Here is a 9,026-nt window from a genome sequence, read left to right on the forward strand (position 1 = left end):
CCTGGTCTGATGAATCACGTTGTCTTTTACATCACGTGGACGGCCCGCTGTGTCAGCATCATTTACCTGGGGAAGAGATGGCACCAAGATGCACTCTGGGAAGAAGGCAAGCCAGCAGAGGCAGCGTGATGCTCTGGGCAGTGTTCTGCATGGGAATCCTTGAGTCCTGGCATTCATGTTGATGTTACTTTGACATGTACCACCTACCTAAGCATCCCTGCAGACCAGGTACACCCCTTCATGGTAAGGGTCTTCCCTGATAGCAGTGTGTCTCTTTCAGCAGGTAATGCAGAAAGGGTTCAGGAAGGGTTTGAGGAACATGACAAAGAGCTCATGGTGTTGCCCTGGCCTCCAAATTCCCCAAATCTCAACCCGATCGAGCATCTGTGGGATGTGCTGGAAAAACAAGTCCGATCCATGGAAGCCCCACCTCGCAACTTACAGGACTTAAAGGACCTGCTGCTAACGTCTTGGTGCCAGATACCAGAGGACACCTTCAGAGGGCTTGTGGAGTCCATGTCTTGGTGGATCAAAGCTGTTTTGGTGGCACGAGGGGGACCTGCACAACATTAGGCAGGTGGTTTTAATGTTTTGGCTGATCAGTGTGTACGCAGATGTGCAGGAACACACCCTCACTGTGCAGTATGGCCATACCCACATGTTCATACTTAGTCATACACACTTTTTATCAGCTCACGAAATCCAAAATGGGTTTTACTGGGGATCTAAAAGGACGCTGGTTGGTTTATGAGTAAAATAAAATCACTATGACCTTCTTTGTCTATAGATTTTACCTCAAAAATCCCCCACATGGGTACAATTGCTGGGTTTGCCCTGCAAAGCTTGTTCTTGTTCATTTAACACGAGTCTTGGCCCTTGATAGATGACGACGACGATGATGACGAAAGTGCAAAACGAGAGGCAATTTGTCTGCGGGGGTCCTCAGTTATTGTTACTCAGCGTTGACACGCTTTCCAGAAATCCACCGAGATTTACAGAAATGAAAGGAGAAGTATACATCTCCCTGTTCTCTCCTCCTCCCCTTAGTCCCCCCTCCTCCGCTCAGCTTTTGGAGAAGTGCTTCCATCCATCGCTTTGTTTTCCTCCCCCGTGTTCTCTCTGTCCGTCTACACACTGTTGCTCGCCACCCGTCGTTCACGAGGAGACGAGATGGATGCGGCGTGAAAAGAGGAACCACTCTTTCCTCTGTCCAGAACTATTTATGCCTTTGTTTTTCGGGTACTGTGGTGAAATGCGGCACCACTGTTGCGACACCCAGGATGTGCCCACATCCCCAAACTTTACACGACTGCACTTTTCCCGATGCTGTTGTGGGCCCCGAGTCGAGCCGCCGACACGTTCCTGTGATTAGCCAACCCGGCAACAACACAAGTGACAGAAACAGGGGTGTAGCACAACGTTCTGGGCCCTACACATAAGCAGTCTCTGTGGGCCCCTGTCCTCTTTTGTCTCTCACGCATCACTTCTTTGAGTTCTAGCATGCTGTATATCATGTGTTTCAAGCTAGGTAATGTTCATAGACATAATGTCACATGACATTGTAGCTGTGATGCTGATAACTGTGTGATACCGCGTGTGTTACAGTACTAGCTAGCTAGCTAGCTAACTCCTACTGTGTTCATGTAGTAGGAGTTAACAGTTAGCTAGCTAGCTGCTACCTAGCTGTGGTAGTAGGAGTTACCTAGCCAATTTTCTTTTAAAAGCTCCTAGCTCGCCGTTTTCCCTCATCTTGCCTTCTCTCCTTTCCCTTTTGTTCTTTTCTCTTCTGGAACCCAGATGTTGCTTTTCTTTGGGGAAGACACGACTCTGTGCTGGTGTTTGTATCAGCAGTCACTCACGACAGGACTAGATGAGCTGCACTGAGAGATGCTCGTGAGGGGCGGACTAAACCATTTTGCACCTTTTGTAAGGGGTGAGAGGGGCCTCAGAGAGGGGTGAGAGGGACCTCAGAGGGGGGTGAGAGGGGCATCAGAGAGGGGTGAGAGGGACCCCAGAGAGGGGTGAGAGGGACCTCAGAGAGGGGTGAGAGGGGCCTCAGAGAGGGGTGAGAGGGACCTCAGAGAGGGGTGAGAGGGGCCTCAGAGAGGGGTGAGAGGGACCTCAGAGAGGGGTGAGAGGGACCCCAGAGAGGGGTGAGAGGGACCTCAGAGAGGGGTGAGAGGGGCCCCAGAGAGGGGTGAGAGGGGCATCTGAGAGGAGTGAGAGGGACCTCAGAGAGGGGTGAGAGGGGCCTCAGAGAGGGGTGAGAGGGACCTCAGAGAGGGGTGAGAGGGACCCCAGAGAGGGGTGAGAGGGACCTCAGAGAGGGGTGAGAGGGGCCTCAGAGAGGGGTGAGAGGGGCCTCAGAGAGCCTCCACTATTTTCTTTAAGTCCCTCAACCGATGTACTGAGCCAATTCTAACTGAAGTCATGAAAAAATTTGCAAACCAAGACAAACTTTTAATTCCAGGCATCTCGTGCCCCCCCCCTCCTTCTGGGCCCTGGTAGGTCCTCCCCCCCCCCACTATGACGCCGCTGGACAGAAACCACAGTTTTATGCTGAGAAAAAAAAAAGTTGAAGCTTAATTGAAAACACGGTAATCTTCCTGATTCTGTCACTTCAGCCGATGAGGACATATGGATGAGGACATACCGGCCCCCCGAAACAGGAAATAGACGTTGCTCAAAATGCTGAATTACCTCATTTCCAGGCAACCTCGTGTGTAAAACTTGTATTAAAACGCACGCGGACGATTTCTCTCTGCGAGTCTTTTGTCCTTTTGTCTGTCTCCTGCACAGCTTTCTATATTGTTGTCCCTGCTTTCTCACTTTCTCTCTCTGTCTTTCTGTTTATCCCTCTTATCAGGTCATCAGTCCCTCATGACTGTGATCCTTCTCTCTCCCCTTCAACCTCCTCCCTCTCTCCCTCTCTCAAGCCCTTATCAGTGTGATCTCTTCTATTCTCTCTCGCTTTCTCTCTCTCCCATTCGCTCTCCCCCCCTCTCTCCCTCCCTCCCTCTCCCTCTCACACCACTCTATCGCTCTCTCCCTCTCTCAAGCCCTTATCAGTGTGATCTCTTCTATTCACTCTCTCTCTTCCACTCGCTCTCCCTCCCTCTCCCTCTCACACCACTCTATTGCTCTCTCCCCCTTTCTCTCTCGCTCTCCCCCTCCCTCTATCTCCCCTCCCCCTCTCTCACACCACTCTATCGCTCTCTCCCTCTCTCATCTCTCTCATCTCTCATCTCTCTCTCTCCCTCTTTCTCTCTCACCAGTCTCACTCTCTCCCCCTCCCTCTTTCACACCACTCTCAAGCCCTTATCAGTGTGATCTCTTCTATTCTCTCTCTCTCTCCCTCCCTCTCTCCCTCCCTCTCCCTCTCACACCACTCTATCTCTCTCTCCCTCTCTCATCTCTCTCTCTCCCTCTTTCTCTCTCACCAGTCTCACTCTCTCCCCCTCCCTCTTTCACACCACTCTCTCTCTCTCTCTCTCTCTCTCACACCACTATAGCTCTCCCTCGCCTCTCTCTTACACACCATCCCCCCCCCCCATCTCTCTAATCCAACTTTGCCCTTGCTAGTCTAACAGTCATTACACTGTGCCACTGTCACCCTTTCGTGTGTGTGTGTGTGTGTGCGTGTCTGTGTGTGTGTCTGTGTGTGTGTGTGTGCATGGGCTGGTGCATATATGTCCACAGTTGTGTCCACATTTAACCGAATTCGCAAATGTATTTGTCTGTTGTGCGTGAAAAGTCACGTTTGCGTGCGGTTGTGTTCTTGTGTGCGTGCATACATGCATGCATGTGCCTGCATATTATGTGTGTGAGGTCAGGTCTGCTTTGGAAAGTCTGACTTGTGAAGGTGTGCCACAGCCCTGCAGGCTTTAGCTTACGTAAGTGGGCAGTTTATTAGAGCACCAACACACACACACACACTCACACACACACACACACACACACACACACACACACACTCACATATCCTCACATTCAGACATACACACACTCACTTTGTATGCACACACACACACACACACACACACACGCATGCATGGCGCTGGTTCCTGCAGGAGACGGGTTTGGAACCCAGACTGGTGGGCCAGCCACGGCAGCTGAGACCGGCTCAAGATGGTTATGGTTGACGACAGCCCGAACCCTTCTGCAGGTGGAGGCTAATTTGGTCTTCGCTGCCCCACTCAGGCGAAGGGGCGAAACGCTCGTGGCCCTGAGGCACAACTGCTGGAGATGCAGAACGGTTCACCACCCTCCCACCAAGCAACACCACCAAGAGGAGTAGCTTGCAACAATGTCCCCATTTCACTTAGACCAATTCATCAGCCATTGTAATTCATTGTAACCCCCCTCCCCCCCGCCCCAACTGTATCCGGCCAATTACCCCACTCTTCCGAGTCGTCCCGGTCTCTGCCCCACCCCCTCTGCCGATCCGGGGAGGGCTGCAGACTACCACACGCCTCCTCCCATACAGGTGGAGTCGCCAGCCGCTTCTTTTCACCTGACAGTGAGGAGTTTCACCAGGGGAGACGTAGCACGTGGGAGGATCACGCTATTCCCCCTCCCCCCCCAACAGGCGCCTCGACCGACCACACCCGGCTTCCCACCCGCAGCAGACAGGGGCGTCTGACCAAACCGCAGGTAACACGGGGATTTGAACCGGCCATCTTGGTAAGCCACGGAATAGACCGCTACGCCACCCGGACGCCCCCCCCCCCATTGTCAAACCATTTTGACAATATGGTGACTTCGTAGACGCCCGAGCTGCCACGGTGTCTCTGAACCGGATCTAACACGAGCCGTGGGAGTGGACGGACTCCGCTCATTTCAGGAAGTCCGGGTAAAAGATTCTCTCCCCATCCTCTTTTTGCCGTGTGATCAGCAACAAGCGCTCCTTTCATTTTAAAAGCAACGTCAACAAGAGAGAAGAAAGTGAAGCCACTTCATTAACCCATTCATCACCCGGCCACAACTTTCGCCTCTTCTTCTTCTCTCTCTCTCTCGCTCTCTCTCGCTCTTCCTCTCCATCTCCTGACAGGTGGCAAACACAGGGACACGCTGTTCACAGAGTCACAAGTCAACACCCCACATCCTCATTCTCTCCTTCTTCCTCTCTCCAACTATGTCTATTGACAATGGCTCGTTCTGTGACTGGTGACTCACAGTTGTGGAATGTGTGTGTCTGTGTGTGTGTGTGTGTGTGTGTGTTCCTTCGTACTGTCACTAGCTGTCATGGTCTGGAAAACTGACAGCACAACATGGGACAGGGCGAGAGAGAGATAAAGTGAGAGAGTGTTACATTAAATTAATAATTAATAAATGAAAGAGAGAGAGAAGTTAAGCTCTTGCTCTATGCAGACGACCTGGTGCTGCTGTCGCCCACAGAACAGGGTCTACAGCAGCACCTGGATCTGCTAGAGGAACACTGTCAGAACTGGGCCCTGGCAGTACACTTAAAAAAGACAAAAAGTATGACCGTCCAGAAGAAGCCCGGGTGTCAGGAAAGTAGACACCTATTTGGTCTAGGTAACACCGCCCCAGAGCACAGGTTAAGTTAGGAATAGCTGGGACCGAGGGGCAGTGGGACTGGGGGGCAGTGGGACTGCAGGGCAGTGGGACTGGGGGGCAGTGGGACTGGGGGGTCAGTGGGACTGAGGGGTCAGTGGGACCGGGGGGCAGTGGGACCGGGGGTCAGTGGGACTGGGGGGTCAGTGGGACTGAGGGGTCAGTGGGACCGGGGTGCAGTGGGACTGGGGGTCAGTGGGACCGGGGGGCAGTGGGACCGGGGGGCAGTGGGACCGAGGGGCAGTGGGACTGGGGGGCAGTGGGACCGAGGGGTCAGTGGGACCGGGGGGTCAGTGGGACTGGGGGTCAGTGGGACCGGGGGTCAGTGGGACTGGGGGGTCAGTGGGACTGGGGGGCAGTGGGACTGGGGGGTCAGTGGGACTGAGGGGTCAGTGGGACCGGGGGGCAGTGGGACTGGGGGGCAGTGGGACTGAGGGGTCAGTGGGACCGGGGGGCAGTGGGACTGGGGGTCAGTGGGACTGGGGGGCAGTGGGACTGGGGGTCAGTGGGACCGGGGGTCAGTGCCTCGGGAAGCTTTGGTCTGGCACTGAAAGAGAAAGCCCGAAGAGCTTTCTATGCAATGAAAAGAAAATTCGGTAACACTTTAGTATGGGGAACATAAAAAAACTTAATTACTAGTGAATTAGTAATGATCAAGATGTCACTTTAGTATGGGGAACATAAAAAAACGTAATTACTAGTGAATTAGTAATGATCAAGATGTCACTTTAGTATGGGGAACATATTCTAAGTAACAAAACCTTAATTTAGAGTAATTTAACACTATGAACACTTGTAGTTTTGTGTGTTGTTATGTAAGAACAGACCATATTCATTAAGTGTTAGTAAGGGAGAATAACTCTTCTTGTGGTACTACCACCTTATAAAGGCCATACTAAGCAAAGCATATTGAGATGGTGCTACTAATAAGCAATACTTCTGAGGTTATAGAGGGAAAACTCATAGTTAATGGCTTACTGGTTGTATAATAAGGCCATGCAGAATAAGGCATTAATGACTACGTAATAATGACCAATTAAGAGCCAATATGTTGCTAATTTGCATGCTAATAAGCACCTAATTAATGGTGACTACGTTCCCCATGCTCAAGTGTTACCGAAAATTCTATAAAACAGACATCCCAATTAAAATCTGGTCCAAAATCTTTGACAAGTGTCCTCCTGCCCATTGCAGTATATGGAAGAGAAGTATGGGGTCCACTCCGTCAGCAAGACCACTACTAGATGGGTCAAACATCCAACAGAAGCCCTGCATGCAGAATTCTGTCGAACATTGCTAAACGTATGAAGGAAAACCCCGACCAAACACATGCGGGGCAGAACGAGGCCGTTTCCCGCTGATAATAAATACCAAAACAGATCACTAAACTTCTGGATGCACCTTAAACCAAGTCCCCACCACACACCGCAGTTTAAAGCAGTCCACATCCAGGAGCTAAGACGGAGTCCCCCTCAGCCAGCTGGTTGTGAAACTAACTGACCCCGTAACCACCGACACAGACGAGTTTCAGACCGGCCCTGCTGACCAACCACAGACTAGAGGAAACCACACCATCACACGATGCAACAACTCATATGGGGAACACTGGGACGCACAAACCAAAGGACAACACAAGTTAGAAAGTTATGAGGCCCTAAAAAGAGAAGACAAACCGGCTGACTGTCCGTCCACCGTCAGAGACGGTCAGCACAGACACGTCCTTACCAAGGACAGGCTCACTGACCACAGTCCAGCCACTGACAAGGGCAGACACACACAACATCCTGGCTACCACAAGAGCAGAGAATGTGTGGTCCCTGTACAGCAGGTGAGGCGGGGACAGAGATGCACTTCCTGCTAAATTGTGAGAAATTCCAGAACACAAGAGAGAAACACCAGGAGACGTTTGAAAAACCAGAGTCCAAATGTTCTACTGATGGATGAGAAAGAACAATGGCCACTTATTTTAGGGGAGGGTCGAAGGTCATATCTTGTGGCACAATATGTGTCAGAATGCCATAGCCTGAGGGTCAGTGAGTGACCAAAACACTGTCAGTTGCTGTTCAAGTGCTGTTCTGTTTCTACCAGTTCTACCTATTCCTTTTTCTATCTATCTACCTACCTACCTACCTACCTACCTACCTACCTACCTACCTACCTACCTATCTATCTATCTATCTATCTACCTACCTACCTACCTACCTACCTACCTACCTACCTACCTACCTACCTACCTACCTATCTATCTATCTATCTATCTATCTATCTATCTATCTATCTATCTATCTATCTATCTATCTATCTATCTATCTATCTATCTATCTACCTACCTACCTACCTACCTATCTATCTATCTATCTATCTATCTATCTATCTATCTACCCATTTATTTATTTTGTTTAGTTCTCTGTTGACCTGTTTTACTTTGGCAACATTGTAATTAATCCAGTCATGCCAATAAAGCATCATTGAATTGAATTGTGAGAAATAAAGTGAGAGAGAGAATTCTGAAATTCTTTAATTAACAAAGAAATTATATTAAAAAAAAACCCAACTCGATATCTTTTTAACAATAAACATTCATTCATTCATTCCTTCATTCATTATCCAAACCGCTTATCCTTACTCAGGGTCACGGGGCTGTGGAACCTATTTGTCAAATTACAAACGAGACAGAGAGAGAGAGACAGAGACAGAAATAATGTAGGAGAGAGACAGAGAGAGACAGAACCAAAGGAAAAGGACATACAGTAGATAGAGTGAGAGACGTCGATGAAGAGGAAAAGACCGAGATACAAAGAAAGAGAAGGGTAGACGGGGCGAGAGAGGAAAAACATGAGGACTATACAGACAGAGGAACACATAATGACATGAGTGTAAGAGAGCTACAGAGAGGAAGAGAGACTGGCCGGGGGGGGGGGGGGAGATGAGTCAAAAATGACAGTAAGATTGACGGCCCTGGTCTCCCACGGCAGTCAAGTTAGGGTCAAATCCCTGGTCCCAAGGCTGACTGTCAAGAAGAAAGGGGGAGAGAGAGACGGAGACGGAGAAAGAGAGAGCGGCAAGGGATTTGTGGGTGAGAATTGTGCTTGTTTGACAAAATAACCTGTGTGTGTGTGTGTGTATGAGAGAGAAAGCGAGAGAGAGAGAGAGAGAGAGAGAGAGAGAGCGAGAGAGAGAGAGAGAGGTGAGGCGAGCACACAGAACGCGAGCCAGAGAGGTGGATGGAGGGCGTGTTAGCATGTGCATGGTACTTTAGCTTGCTGCCAAAGTACATCTGAAGTAACAGCTAACTTTGCAGAGGTTTGTGAGTACAGCAACCCGTCACGTGTGTGTGTGTGTGTGTGTGTGCTTTACCACAACTGCATTTGTGAGTGGGGGTGGTGGGAGGGGGTCGGGAGTGATTTGTGTGCAAGCCTGATTGTGCACATTTTGTCTTTTGCATCGGA

The sequence above is a fragment of the Lampris incognitus genome, assembly GCF_029633865.1.
Source record: "Lampris incognitus isolate fLamInc1 chromosome 5 unlocalized genomic scaffold, fLamInc1.hap2 SUPER_5_unloc_2, whole genome shotgun sequence".
Lineage (NCBI taxonomy): Eukaryota > Metazoa > Chordata > Actinopteri > Lampriformes > Lampridae > Lampris > Lampris incognitus.